The sequence below is a fragment of the Phodopus roborovskii genome, unplaced genomic scaffold (genome assembly GCF_943737965.1).
Source record: "Phodopus roborovskii unplaced genomic scaffold, PHOROB, whole genome shotgun sequence".
Taxonomy (NCBI): domain Eukaryota; kingdom Metazoa; phylum Chordata; class Mammalia; order Rodentia; family Cricetidae; genus Phodopus; species Phodopus roborovskii.
The window spans coordinates 909488-925189 of NW_026126651.1; positions in this window are offsets into that span (position 1 = coordinate 909488).

A 15702-nucleotide genomic window follows, 5' to 3' on the forward strand; every position below is an offset into this window, starting at 1 on the left:
ACCCCAGTTTGTGTAATTCACATTTATTTATCATGTGTATGTGTGCCATGGCATGTGTGTATAGGTGTGTAGGACAAAAAATATTTGGGGAAATAAAATAAGATAAAAATAGAGGCTGGACATTTAGGTCCATGATTAAGAGCACTGACTGCTCTTTCAGAGGATCTGGGTGTGATTTCCAGTAACCACATGGTGGCTCACAACCATCTGTAATTCTAGTTTCAGAAGGTCTGATGCTCTCTTCTGGCCTCCATAGGCATGCAAGCGGTGGATAGGCATGCATAAAGAAAAATAATAGGGCTGGAGAGATGGCTCAGAGGTTAAGAGCACTGGCTGCTCTTCCAGAGGTTCAGAGTTCAATTCCCAGCAATCACATGGTGGCTCACGACCATCTATAATGAGATCTGATGCCCTCTCCTGTCATGGAGGCACACATGTAGGCAGAACACTGTATACATAATAAATAAAATAAAATCTTAAAAAAAAAAAAAAAGTAGCCGAGCACTCAGCAGCGAGCACCTCACCTCAGAGATCTGGATCGCCGGTGCTGGCCGAGCCGTCACCATGCCTCTGGCTAGAGACCTATTACACCCTTCCTTGGAAGAGGAAAAGAAGAAACATAAGAAGAAACGGCTGGTTCAGAGCCCAAATTCTTATTTCATGGATGTGAAATGTCCAGGTTGCTACAAGATTACTACAGTTTTCAGCCATGCTCAGACAGTGGTTCTTTGTGTAGGTTGTTCAACGGTACTGTGCCAGCCCACAGGAGGAAAACCAGGCTCACAGAAGGCTGTTCTTTTAGAAGAAAGCAACACTAATCGTCTATACATGTTCCTGAGTTGGCGTTTTTTCACAGAAAGCCTTATCAAGTTCAGTACTCTACCAAGACAATGTAACTATGTTTGATTTTATAAAGTATACAACAATGATCTCCTATTTTGGTGTCAGTTTTTCAATAAAGTTTTAATTATGGGGAAAAAAAGAAAAATAATAAATAAATAAATAAATAAATATTTGGCGTAACATTTGTTGGTATTTGTTGTTGGGAATAAGGTCTTGCCATATAGCCCAGACGCCCTCAGATGCCTCATCTTCCCACCACCTCAGTCTCCTGGAGTGTGGGGATGACATGCATGTACCACCACATGAGTCTCATGAATCAAATCTTAATGGTCTGGTGTTACCAACAACAGAGGTAGAAATGCCAATGGTTGGCGGAAATAGGAAGCTTACATGCTGCTGGCGGCAACCGAAAACATGGGAGGACTCCTTTGGAAAGCACATGGCGATCTCCTAAATAGCTAAGACATGCACTTAAATAGTTAAGCATCACTGCTTAGTGCCTATCAAAGGGGAAAGAAAACAGAACTATCCCTACCTGAATGTTCATTCAGGCAGTGTTATTTCTAATAATCAGAAACTGTAAAGCCATTCAAAATATCCAACAACTGACCCATGAACAGACACGTTAAACCAGAAGGCTGTGCATCAGGATAATGCCTAGTAACAGGAAAGAGAGAACATGCAGCAGATGATGCTTGCAGGTCCATGGACAGATCAGATATGCACAAGGCTAGAGAAGGAAGCCTAGCATCTATGCGAGGTTCAAAACATGACAAGCAGAAAGTAAACCCCTGGCTGCCTAGAGCCAGGTGAGGAGGGGACTGTTTAACAATGAGGTTGGGATGGGCACTGTCACACCTTTGACAAGTGTTATGATCTGTTTTCCTGCCCAGCCTGGTCCCACAGCCACATCAGCCCCAAATAACACACAGAGATGCTGTATTAGATATAAAGCTGTTGGCCAGTTACTAGCATATCTTATTGGCTAGCTCTGTCTTAAACATTAACCCATTTCTATTAATCTAAGTGTCTTCACGTGGTCTCATCTTACCTGAGGGTCTGGACCTCTTCTCTCTCTCAAATCTCTACATCATGAATCTCCCTACTACATCTCCCAGAATCCTCCTTGTCTCCTAGTCCCTTCTATCTTGCTTTCCTATTGGCCAACAGGGCTTTATTCATTAACCAATAAAAGAAACATATTTACAGAATGACATCTCCCATCAGATAAGAGCATGGTCTAAAATGGATCAGAGCATTTTTTTAATTGTAAATACAAACTTATTAAAATAAAAAAGATGACCCCTACTAAGACTCCTAGCAATAGTGGAGAGGCTGTTGGAAGGGGCCTTGAACCTTCCCCTTTACTCAGATTAGTGACTACCCTAATTGTCATCATAAAACCTACATCCAGTGACTGATGGAAGCAGATGCAGTGCCCCACAGCCAAGCGCTGGGCTGAGCTCCTGGAGTTCAGCTGAAGAGAGGGAGGAGGGATCATGTGAACAGGGGGATCAAGATCATGATAGGGAAAGCCGGAGAGAGCTGACTGGAGCTAGAGGGAGCTCATGGACTAAGGACTGACAGCTGGGGAGCCTGCATGGGGCAGACCTAGGACCTCTGAATGTGGGTGGCAGTTATGAGAGTTGATCTGTTAGGGGGTCTGGCGGTGGCACCAAGACCTATCCCAGGGCATGAACTGGCTTTTTGGAGCCCATTCCCGGTGGTGGAATACCTTGATCAGCCTTGGTGTGATGGCAGGGGAGGGGGTGTTGGTCCTGCCTCAACTGCCCCAAAGAAGGTCTTACCCCCTCTGAGGCGTGGATGAGTGGATGGGGGTGGGAAGGGTGGGAGGTGTGTGGGGATAGAATGGGGAACTGGGATTGGTATGTAAAATGAAATCTAAATTGTTTTAAATAAATAAAATAAAAACCACAAACCTGGATGAAAAAAAAATACAGAAAACTATGTGCCTTACCATCATTGCTATAAATTTAAAATATACACACATTGGGGGAAAATGTGCAATTTGTAAGCATACTCTTAAAAACAAGGTACATTGGGCTATAGCAAAACACCCATACCCACAAAATAAAAATAAACAAGTAAATCTTAAAAACAAAAAACATACAAACTGGACTAGAGAGCCATCGCAGTGATGGAGAGACGGCACTGCTCCTGCAGAGGATCTGGTTCTGTTTCCGGTACTGGCATAGCTCGCGATCACCTGTAACCCCAGCTCCAAGGATCTCTGCCTCCCTGTGCATGCACACACACATACAGAAGTAAAAACTGAAAATGTAAACCACCTAGGGTTTTGCTAACAGTTTAGGTGAAATTAACCTCAATTGCTATTTTTGAGACAGAGTCTCATTGTCCTAATTGGGTATTATTGCTGTGGTAAAATGCCACAAACAAAAGCAATTCCCGGAGGAAAAGGTCTATTTGGCTCACTCATCTGGGTCACACACAGTAAGGAAAATCGGGGCAGGAACTCAAGCGGGAACATCAAAACAGGAAATGACGCAGAGGCCACGGAAGATCACTGCTTACTGACTGCTCTCCATGCCTTGCTCAGCCTGCTTTCTTATTTATCCAGGACCACCTGAGCAGGGCTGGCCCCGCCCACAGTGGGCTGGGCCTCACATCGGTCACTGGTCAAGAAAAAACGCCCCACAGTCTTGCCTACAGGTCAGTCAGAGATAGTACTTCTTAATTGAGGTTCCTCCTCTCCAATAACTCTAGCTTGTGTCAGGTAACTACATACATACATACATACATACATACATACATACATACATACATACATACATACAAGTAACCAGGACACTCATGTAGCCCAGGCTGACCTCAGCTAAGGATAACTGAACTGATTATCACACCTTTGCTTTCCAAGTTCTGGGATCACAGGCCCACATCAGCGCACTGGGTTCATGCAGTGGTGAGAATTGAAACCCGGATGTTGGATGACAGGCAAACACACTACATACTAAGCTACAGCCCCAGCCCACATCTTAATAAAAGAAAGACACCAAGCCAAGGTAGGTAAAGATACACAGTAATGAAGATAAGTAGTCAAGGCTAATAAAAACAATACCAAGGGAGACACACTAATAAAGGCCATTGCGAAAGATACACAATGATAAAGGCAGTATCGAATGAAGATAAAGGGCAACAATATAAATGAAGATTCTAGCACTGTCACTAATGACAAAGAATGCCAGCAGCTAGCCCTGAACAAAACAGATGCATAAATCATCTTTGTTGCTCTTGTTTGGAGATGGGGGTCTCTGCTGCTAGTTTCCCCAGGCCAGTCTCCAATTTCTGAGCTCTGGTTTTCCACCTGCTTTGGTCTCCATCGTAGCCAGGACTACAGGTACAAACCACCACACCCTCTGTAGATTTTTTTTAATTGGAAAAAAATAATAACACAGATTTCAGAGGGTTGCTGGGAGGATTAGTTGGACTATTATGGTGTGGAAAGCACAGAGAACGCCTTGCACAGAGTGCCTGTTTAGTAAGTGGTAGCTGTCATCATTATTGTTATTGTAGCAGTTGCCCTTATGGATTTAATTGCCATGATGCCAATGTCTCCACGGTTCCAGGGCCAGAGCCAGCAGCAATGAGTGACAGCTGGGGATTTGAGCAAGTAGGAGGCAGCCGCCCAAATCCTTCTTGTGGAACAGAAAATAAGGACATAGGTAAGTTGGAGAGACGGCCAAGTGACAGGTTTCCTCCTCCTACCTCCTTCTCAAGAGTTTCACAGACACCGAACCTCCCTCTTCCTGTTTTTGCCCAAGGGAGTTTTAATAACAAAGGGAGCCTGTACAGGGGAGGTTGGAACCTAGAGAGAGTTGCAAAGAGGCAGAGGAAGAGAAACTTGGAAAGACTTCCTCCCAGATGGCGTTGTCAAAGGGTAGCTGCACTTCCTGGCACGTGTCCAGCTCCTACAGCATGAGAAGCCCTTCTCCTTTTCTCTCCCAAGGGTGAGATGTCATGTCCCTGTTCTGCTGAAGGATCAGCCTAGGATAAGGAAGGTTCCGCCTGGGACCATCAAGGTTAATGGGGTCACATTCCACAACATTTTTTAGACAGAAGAGTCAAGAGAGGGGTAGTGAGGAGAGGTGAAAAATGGGTCCATGGCTCCATTTTAAGAGGTCAGGAGAAGATAAGAAAAACATCCAGCTTGTAGGAGACTTGGGGAAACCAGGAAGGCCGAGAAGGTCAGAGCCTAGGTCCTAGGATTACTCTCAAAGTACACAAGTCATGGGAAAAGCATCCACCCTGGGGAGAGGGACAAAGGGTTCCATGACACTCACCCCCTCCCGGGTGATGTGAGGTTTATGCTTTAATAGAGGACAGGAGGCGTTCGTAGCTGAGTAGTACACCCCTCCCAAAACTGTGTCTCCTGTAGTCTGTGCTCCAGGCCTGCGTGTTCTGACAGTTTGTGAGAACTGTGTGAAATCAGTTCAGGGAGGTGGCTCAGTCAGTAAAGCACTTGCTGTGAGGACCAAAGTTCCATCCCCAGAACCCATATAAAAAGCCTGCAGAGGTGGTGCCCATGCAACCCCTGAGCTGGAAAGGTGCAGACTGATCCCCCGGGTACATTGGCTAGCTATCCTCAAGCCAATGAGAGCTCTGTCTCAAACACAGGCAAAAAGCCAAGGTTAGTGCTGTTCAAGGCTATCCTCTAACTTCCACATGGACATGAACGCCCATGCACATACACACAATTAAAAATGTAAAAGTCTCTTGGGGCACTGGTTGGTCTCACTGAGGACCAGAGTTCATTTCCCTGAACTGAACAGACATTGTGGCTCACAACTGCCTATATATCCAGTTCTAGGGGATCTGGTAGTCTTTTGTTTTGATTTGTTTTTGTTGATGTTGTTGTTTGTTTGTTTGTGGTTTTGGAGACAGGGTTTCTTTGTGTAGCACTGATGGTCCTGGAACTAGCTCTGTAGACGACGCTGAACTTGAACTCACAGAGATCCACCTGCCTCTGCCTCCTGAGTGCTGGGATTAAAGGTGTATGCCACTACCACCCAACTCTTTTGTGACTTCTAAGGGCACCAATACAAGTAAAATAAAAATAAATAAGTCTTTTTTTTTTTTTTAATCTGTTTCCAAGAGTCAAGCTTGCCTCTGTCTGCACCAGGGTTCCCCTTCCTTCTCCCAGCAGGAGACTCCTGGGCATGCCAAGTTTCTTGAGGTCCATTGCCCTTTGGCCTGAGAGCCAAAGGGAGGAGCTCAGTGTCTCTTTAGAGTATCTTCATTCCTGCCAGACTGTTTACAAAGTTATCTCAGAGGTGGGTCTGGAGATGGCCAGGAGCCCAGCAACGCTCCCGTGGGGTGCTTTGAGCAGGGTCACCTCAGGTCCCTGTGTTGTGTGAAGATGCTCCCAGGTGCTTTGTGCAGTTTTCTCTGGGATAGACTGAACCAAGGGAATTTAGAAGACGTAGGACGACAGGGAGCCCTTGGGTCTTGCTTGGCTAGACACCCTGTGCATTCTGTGTGTATCTTTGTTTTGGTTTCCTTTAATTTCATTTTGATTTTATTTAATTTTATTAATTAATTTATTTTTGAGACATTGTTTCTCTGAATAGATTTGGCTGTCCTGGAAATCGATCAGTGGACCAAGTGGCCTTGAACTCAGAGATCTGTCTGCCTCTGCCGCTGTTCTGGGATTAAAAGCGTGAGCTGCCACTTCTGCCTCTGCTACCTCCTGGCTGCTTGGATTTTTTTTTTTTCCAGTTGGGATCTTGTTCTGTAAAACCTATGCTCTGTCTCTCTCTTCCTGCCTCAGCCTCCTGAGTGCTGGGATTACAGTCATGCATTACCACACGTGTGCGTGCGTGCGTGCGTGCGTGCGTGCGTGCGTGCGTGCGTGTGTGTGTGTGTGTGTGTGTGTGTGTGTGTGTGTGTGTGTGTTTAAGAATGTTTTGCATGTGAAGGCCAGGAGACAACCTTAGGTGTCATTCATCAAGGGCCACTTGTTCTTTTGCTGCAGCTAATGCCTAAGAAACACAAACATGAGACTCAGCGCCCACATGGAGTTTATTGAGAGAAGGGAGAGAAAGAGGGGGTAGCTGGTGGCCAACCGAAAGCAGGAGAGAGAGGGAGAGAGGGGTGAGCAAGAGGGGGCAAGAGAGATAGGCACGTTTGGCTCGCTTGCTTTAAAAGGGGGGCTTGCGCATGCGTAACTGAGTCCTCTGGCAGCCAGGTAAAGCTTGAGGTAGCGGTGACAAGGCCATGAACGTCCCGCCCATCATCCATCGTCGGGGCGGGGATCAACTGGCTGCTAGTTCCTAACACCACTTACCTTACATTTTTCAAATTTTTTTTTTTAATTGTACTAATTTTGGGGAAGTGGGCGACATGGTGGTCAGATCTCAAGTCTCAGGTCCCTCCTTTGACCACGTGGGTCCCAGGAATTAAACTTGGGTCCTCAAGCACTTTAGGTACCCATCTTAATTACCCCATCTTATGTTTTGTTTTTGTTTTATTGTTCTCTTTTGGTTTTTAGTCAGAGTCTCACTAAGTATCATTGTCTGACCTGGAACTCACTGTGTAGACCAAGCTGGCCTTGAACTCACAGAGACCTACCTGCCTCTGCTCCCCAGGTGCTGGAATTAAAGGTGTGCGCCACCACACCCAGTTTCTCAGTAGTCTTAGACTTGACAGATAAGCTAGTCTGACTGCGCGGGGCTTGTCTTCACCTCCCACTGCAAGCACACACCAGGCCAGCCACAGAAAAGAGACTCTGGCCTGTGGAGTTGCCTGCAAGTTGTGCAGAGAGATCCAGGGTTATAGCAGAGCTGGGTGATGAAGCTATCTCTAAGTCATCCCTACTCTGGGAAATAACCCATTATTCATTGGTCTGCCAAGTTGGACTTTGGTGCAATCTTACTTTGGTCTGTTGTGGGTTTCCTGTCTGTGTGTGTGTGAGTGTGTGTGTGTGTGTGTGGTGTGTGTGTGTGTGTGAGGTGTCTCCCTAGGAAAAGTCATAAGATACCATGGCCACAACTGTTGAAGGGCAGTACCTATGTCACAGACCAAGGTCAAAGTCCTCAGAGGGTGATGGTTTACTGAGACCCTACAAGATGCCTCTGCTGCCTCATCCCAGTGTATTCCAGAAAAGTCACACAGCACTTGGCCAGGAAATTTAAATGTAACTGAACCCCGAATTCAATACATCCTCCACAGCTGTGAGAGGTGACAATTGTGACAATACTGACTTGGGGTTAACTAGAGAAATAGGAAAGTATCAATATAAGCATGTCAGAGGCGGCCACCCCACCCCAACATGTATCCAGTCACCAAACAATTTAAAAATCAAAGTTTTAAAAGTTAGAGGGAGGAACTCCATTGTACAGAATGCTGACTTTAGCTACTGAGGAAAGCCAGAAGGAGATTGCAAATGCTCTCACCGTCATACAATGATAACTATGTTTAGCAGCTGGAGTCATCCACCCTACAGAGCATACAGATTTCTTTGTGTTTTGTTTATTTTGTTTTGTTTGTTTTTACCTGGGTACTGGGTATGGAATTCAGAGCTTCATGAAAGCTAAGTAAATAGTCCACCACTGAGCCACACCCCAAACCCTCACTGAAAGATTCTAGGTAGGTGCTCTACCACTGAGTCATACCCCAACCCCTCAATGGGAGATTCTAGGCAGATGCTCTACCTCTGAGCCATACCCCAACCTCTCACTAGGGGATTCTAGGCAGGGTCTCTACCACTGAGCCACACCCCCAGCTTTCAGTCTCATTTATCCAGCATTTACTTTATCTCTTTTTCCATCAGAGACTAGCAGATTGCTTTACAGCCAGATCTTCTGGAGGCATTTTCTCAGTTGAGGTTCCTCCTTTCAGATAACTCTAGCTTGTGTCAAATTGACACAAAAATTAGCCAGTAGATACCTTAACAGGGTGGGCTCTTTCAAGAAAAGGAAAATAAAATATAGTGCCATAAAGGGAGAAAGGGAAAAATTATCAAGAAGGGCTAAGTACACTGGGGGATGGGAGGGTGGAGTAGAGATGAGAATATGAGAAGGAATAGGACATTTGAAGAAACCATACATACTTATATTCAAAAAGTGTTGCCCTGAAATGGGAAGCTAATACCCCAACTGGACACCTTTTGCCAGCAACTAAAAATACAAGTATTAAGAAAGAGTTACCTCTTTTTGAGTTGTTTGCCAGTTGGGTCCCCTAGATGCTTCAAACGTTATATACTATTTGCCAATGCTTTTGATTATTCCCCCCAAACTTGATTGACAGTTAGATGCTATAATTAAAGACACCACACACTTGAATCATGCAACATGAAGGAATCAAGCTGGTCCCTACCAGCTGGTGTTCATCATGTGGGAGGAGCTATGCACATTGCTGGAAAAGAGCAGTGGCCATCAGTCTTACCCATCCGTGAACCCTACAAGCTGAAACAATGGCCTGCTTGCACATAAGCCCGCTGGTACAGATCAAAAGAGCCAGAGATGCAGATAACCTCAAGAGAACAATTTTGCAGCCACACTAGAGTGGCCTCACATACGGATTCCTGTGACCCATGCTCAGCACCCGCTCAGGCTCAAGCCAGACAGGGAGGAGGAAGATAATCCCACTCCTACTGAGGCGCTGTTAGCGTTTGATGTAATGTTTTAAATGAAATGTTTTCTTTGGTGACTCCTGGTATATCAGCCACCTTCCTGTACAGAGTATTCAGCCAGTACAATCTGGACTTATCATGTTTAAAGAGAGAGGGGTGGAGCACGAACTTGTGTGGGAAGGGAAGAGAGAGAGGAGCTGGAGGAGGGGTTGTACATAATTAAAATACACTATGAAATTCTCAGAAAATTAGAGCATTTAAAAATTTTTGAAAAGGTGACTTTCTCTTTCTCTTTAAAAAATCATTTTAGTTTTACTTTATTGTGTGGATATTTTGCCTGCACATATGTTTGGGTACCACATGTATGCAGTGCCTGTAAAGATTCCCTGGAATTAGAGGTACAGATGGTGGTGAACAGCCATTGGGAGAGGGCTGTGAGTTAAACCTAAATCCTCTGGAAAAGTAGCCAGTGCTCTTAATCCCTGAGCCATCTCTCCAGCCCCAAACAATACTTTTTTTTTTTTTTTTGGTAAAGAAAAAAATAAAATGCCTTCACAGATACACCATCAAATTAACAAAGGAGATTAGCCATCAGACTGGACACCCTGGGGCCCCTTGGAATCAGCAGACTGAACAGCAGGGACAGCTCCTCACTGGGACTCTGTGGGTGTAGGTCGTCATCATGGTGGAAAGAACTTCCCATCGGCCTCTGAGGATGTCCCGTGGAGTATGGGCCCAGCGACTCAGCTGTCTGTGGGCTGAGTGGTCCAGCGGGCAGCCTACGAGTGACTGTTTTAAAGCTGTTTGAGGGCTGAGGATACGGCCCGGTAGGCAGAGTGCCTGCTTAGCATGCACAAATCCCAGCGTTCAGTCGCCAGTACTAAACCAGGCTTACAGGACGCACCATAACTCCAGTACTTGGGAGGTGGAAGCAGGAGGATCAGGAATTTAAAGATATCTTCTGGTGCTAGCAAATTCAAGGTCACCGCTAGCTCCATAAGGGGTTCAGGGCAAGCCTGGGCTACATGTGGATCTGTCTCAAAACAAAGCATTTTAAAGAACCTAATAGGGCTGGAGAGATGACTCAGAGCACAGGCTGCTCTTCCAGAGGTCCTGAGTTCAATTCCTAGCAACCACATGGTGGCTCACAACCATCTGTAATGAGATCTGGTACCCTTTTCTGGTGTACAGGCAGAACACTGTATAAATAAATCCTAAGGAATAAGGTCCATTTTGGTAATATCTCTAGTAAGCTAACCACCCACTCATCCCTGACTAGGATTTGAACCTCCAGCCCAGAGCATGCTAGGCCAACTCTGCCACTCAGATATATCTCCTGCCTGGTTTTTACTCTTTATTTTGAGATAGGCTCTCACTAAGTTGTCCAGGCTGGCCTTGAGCTCACTCTGTAGGTCAGGCTAGCCTTGAATTTGTAATCATCCTGCCTCGGTTTCCCCAGTAGCCATGACAACGGGCCTACAAGGACCATGTCATGCCATCTAACTTCAGCTCTCTTGTGTCCTGGGTTCTTAAGAGGGTGAGGGTGCTCATATATAAGCAAGCTGAGCCTGGGGGAGATAGGGGAGGTAGAGAGAGACTCTGGTCTCTGGTGAGTGAGGAGTCCAGCTGAAGGTTGGGGGGGGGGGTCTGTGAGATTCTAAAAGCCTGACAAACCTCTTCACTGACTCATGAGTAAACCCTTGTTTACTCATCTATTTGGGTAGGGACTAGGAACAAAGGCTCTGGTTCTAGTTCCTGACTGGCCAATTGTCTGCTGAATGGTGTTGGACAACTGATTTCTCTGCACCAAAGCTCAGTTACTTTTTTTAATGAGGCTCTCCAAGTGCTTACTGTAATGTGTCCATATTCTCTGTAAAGAGCAAGGACATTTTTGTTGTTGTTTTTAATTTTTTAAGAATCTGTTTTGAAGTAGAGTTTGAGGCCAGCCTGGTCTACAGAGTGAGTTCCAGGATGGCTGGGGCTGTTACACAAAGAAACCCTATCTCAAAAAATTTTTTTTATTTTTTGTTTTGGGCAGTGGTGGAGCATGCCTTTAATCCCAGCACTTGGGAGACAGAGACAAGCAGATCTCTGTGAGTAGGAAACCAGCCTGGTCTGCAGACAAGCTCCAAAGCTATGAAGAAACCCTGTCTTCAAAAACAAACAAATAAAAAACAAAGAATTTGTTTTATGTTCAATCACATGTGTGTATCTGTGTATGGGTTTGTGTACATGAGTGCAGAACATGTGGAAGCCAGAAGATCCCCTGGAGGTTGAGTTATATTCAGCTGTAAGCCACCTGACGTGGGTGCTGGGAACTGAACTCTGGTCCCTGGAAGAGCACCGAATACTCTTAGCCACTGAGCCGTCTCTCCAGCAGATGGGGTTTTAGGTGATGCACAAGATGTGGGAGCAGAGGGCCCCTTGAGGCTTCTCCAAGAGTGAGAGGTGTCGGCTGCCTGCCAGTCCTGACCCTCTTGGGACCTTACTCCTCCTGAAAAAGGAAGGGGTTAGCTTTACCCAGAATCCATCAGCTAGAAGCATGGAGCTCAAAAGGAAGAGAGCCATTACTTCCTTCTCCCTGGTGTTCTGGTAACCACATACTGCTGTGTCCATGGATTTGCCTGTTCTGTATTGTGTGCTCGTAGACTCACCATCTCTGTGGTCCTTTGTCAGACCATGTGATGCTTCCAAGGTCTATTCAGGGTATTGCTTATATCACAGCATCATTCCTTTCGTCTGTCTAATAAACTAGTGAACAACGTGCCACATTTGTCCTCAGGTGATGGGCCACGGGGTTTCTTTGGGGAGTGATGGGATGTTCTGTAATTAACAGCAGTGATGGTTTTTGGATACTTTGAAATTGTGGCCACGATAGACATCCCCCACTGGCTTTAAATTGGCTAAAACACTAACTTTTCTGATACGTAAATTTTACGTCTCTAAATGAAGCACAAGGAGAGTAAGAGGTGAGACTTTGCTGTGTTCACGGTGCTAACATACACACGACACACACACACACACACACGCACACTCTGTTTTTATGGCAGGTTTTCATGTAGCCCACATGAGCCTCATACTTTGTAAGTAGCTGGGGCTGGAATTGAACTCCTGATCCTCTCATCTGAGTCATCTGAGTGCTGAGATAAGTGTGCACTACCAGGTCCGACTTATCTGCTTTTGTTTTCATTTTTTAATGGCATTTATTTGTTTACTTATTAACTTCTGTGGGTGGGGACACAGCATACATGTAGATGTCAGGGGACGTTTCCGGAAAGAGTTCTCCCCTTTCACCGTGTTTCCCTTGGAATCGAACTTGGGTCCTCAGGCTTATCAGCAAGGGCCTTTTGCCTTGTGGGCCACCTTGCTGCTCATTATTGGTTATTTTAAGGTCAGCAAATGACTCACCATCACTGAAAATTTCAAGCCAGTCTTGGGAAGTTAGAGCTCTTGGCAGCACCATACATGCCACCTGTCATCAGTTCCTACCTGCAGTCAAGACTGAATTTTGTTGAATCAATAAACCTGATTTGTCAAAATCAGGGAAGGAACTGAGCTAGTATTTGGTTTCTTAGAAATGATCAAACCAGAAGGTTATCATTTCTGGTGGGGGAGAGGGCCAAGACAGGGTTTCTCTTATGTAACCCTAGCTGTCCTGGAACTCGCTCTATAGACCAGGCTGGCCTCAAATTCAGAGATCCACCTGCCTCTACCTCCTGAGAACTGAAATCAAAGGTGTGTACCACAATGCCTGGCTATTTGCCCTTCTGCTTTAAAAAACAAACAAACAAACAAACCATTATTCTATCTTGTTATTCTGTATATATAGGCGTCTGCCCGTGTGTGCCTATGTACCATGCTCATGCAGTGCCCACGGGTGCCTCACAGGGACTGGAGCTACAGAACACTGTGAGCCACCATTGAGTTCTGGGATCTGAAGCCAGGTCCTCTGCAAGAGCAGCCATTGCTCTTATCTGAGCCACTGCAGGCCTCCACTACTTCAACACACCCTACCTTCATGGACCACCAGAACCAGCTTTGGCCCCATAAACACATTTATTTTTTTTTATTTTTTTATTTAAATTAAAAACAACCTTATTTTACATATCAATCCCAGTTCGTTCTCCCTTCCATCGTCCTATTCCCACCCCCATTCCCCCATTAGGTCCTCAGGGAGGATGAGGCCTCCCATGGGGGATCATCAAAATCTGTCACATCAATTGAGGCAAGACCAAGGCCCTCCCCTGTGTATCTAGGCTGAATGTGAATGGGCTCCCAAAGCCTGTTTATGAACTAGAGATAAACACTGTAAACCCATATATATATATATATATATATATATATATATATATATATATTAAACCCAGATAAAAGATTTTCAGGTTACACATTTAGTTCCAGAACACTGCATACAGAGGCATTATTCCATAATAGGATCCCAAAACTTAGTAGGCCCTGACACCTTAGCACAACTGACTCCATGATGGAAGTATCATTCGGGCTGTAAAACTTAGCATGTAGACAACGCCACCTGCCAAAACTAAAACAAGGATCTAACCCTCCCAAGTCCACAGTTCTGGGAAAGTCTCTAAATATACTGGCCTTGCTTTTTGGCTTCTGCAGTTCTGCTTCTGGCTAACTGCTCTTGTTAACTAAAGTATCTCAGTCCTGAACATGGTTTTTGTGGTTAAAAGTGAGAAGGACTCGGGGCAACACTGAGATTCCAAACACCCAGTGTAGTCGCCATCTGACTAATAAAGACTTTCTACTGGCTTAAACCAATGTCGGAGCAGTCTTCTTTGGCAAATACCCACAGCATTTTTGGAGGCCCCGCTGGGATCCCAGAAAACAGATCTGGAGACACTTGGTGTCTCAGAGCATCTTGGAGTGAGGGAGAGTGTGGAGATGGGAACTTCTAGGAGGTACACTCCCAGGTCCCCAGGGCTCCCTTGGATCAATTGCTGCCTAACACTTCAAGGGGCTGTGACATCTCCCCCTGAAAGGAAACAAATTAGAACTCCTGGTCTGTCACCTGCACGGAGGTGAGTCCAGTTAAGGCACCTTTTGTTTGCACACATAGGAAAAGTGATCCAGAATCTGGGGTCCAGCTGAGATGTTACTGGATCCCTCTGTTTGTTCAGGTGTATGGATGAGTAGTGACCACCCCTGGTTGTCTCTACTGTGTGTCTCTGTGTGTCTTTCTATGCGTTTCCATCAGTTTTGTTTCCTTGTGTCTTAGTTAGGGTCTATTGCTGTGATGAGACACAATGACCACAGCAACTCTTATAAAGGTGACAGCTTACAGTTCAGAGGTTCAGTCCATTATCATGGTGGCGTGCAGGCAGACATGGAGCTGGCTACATCTTGATCAGAAGTCAAAGGAAGTAGACTGAGGCGCTGGGCTGTTGTGGAATATTCCTTCACACTGTGTAAAGATATGTTACTGCGATCGATTCAATAAAAATCAATCACAATAACTAGTCAGGATTTTCGGGGCAGAGAGAATGCTGGGAAGGAGGGGTCACCAGCCAGAGAGGGAGCAAGACATGCATGCAGGAGGACAGGAAAATGCCATGAGTCATGAGGGAACAAGTAGATGAATAGAAATGGGTTCGTTTAAGTTATAAGAGCTAGTGAGACAAGCCTAAGCTATCAGACAAGTTTTTATAATTAATAATAAGTCTCTGTGTCATGATTTGAGAACTGACAGGTGAGACAGAAAAAAGTCTACTACACCAGGCATGGCTTGAGCACATATGAGACCTCAAAGCCCACCCCCACAGTGACACACTTCCTCCAACAAGGCCACACCTACTCCAACAAATGCCACACCTCATTGTATTGACTAATGGCTTTCTCTGATGTGAGACTCCCCCCACACCTGGCTTAAGACCTGTGCCACCTCCTGTTGGAGACCTGAATCCTTTTGACTCTGCCAGGTCACTTAAAGAAACCTCAGAAACCTCCACCTGTCCTACTCTAGGAGCAGGAAGGCTTGCATGTTTTATTGTGCCTGCTCATGGTCAGGATTAGTCCCTGTGTGGAGGTAAGGAGGGGCCAGGCCTCTCATCCAGAGTCCCCTGCCATCTCAGCCAAGTGCAAACAAGGACAGGGAACTAGTGTGCTCCCCCTCAACGCTGTGAGCATTCCCTCTGCTCCACCCTGTGCCTTCTCTAAGCAGCCCCAAGGAAGCAAAGCCCAAAGGAAAAGTTCCACTCCTTTCTCTTCCATGATTTGTGTATTTGTGTGTG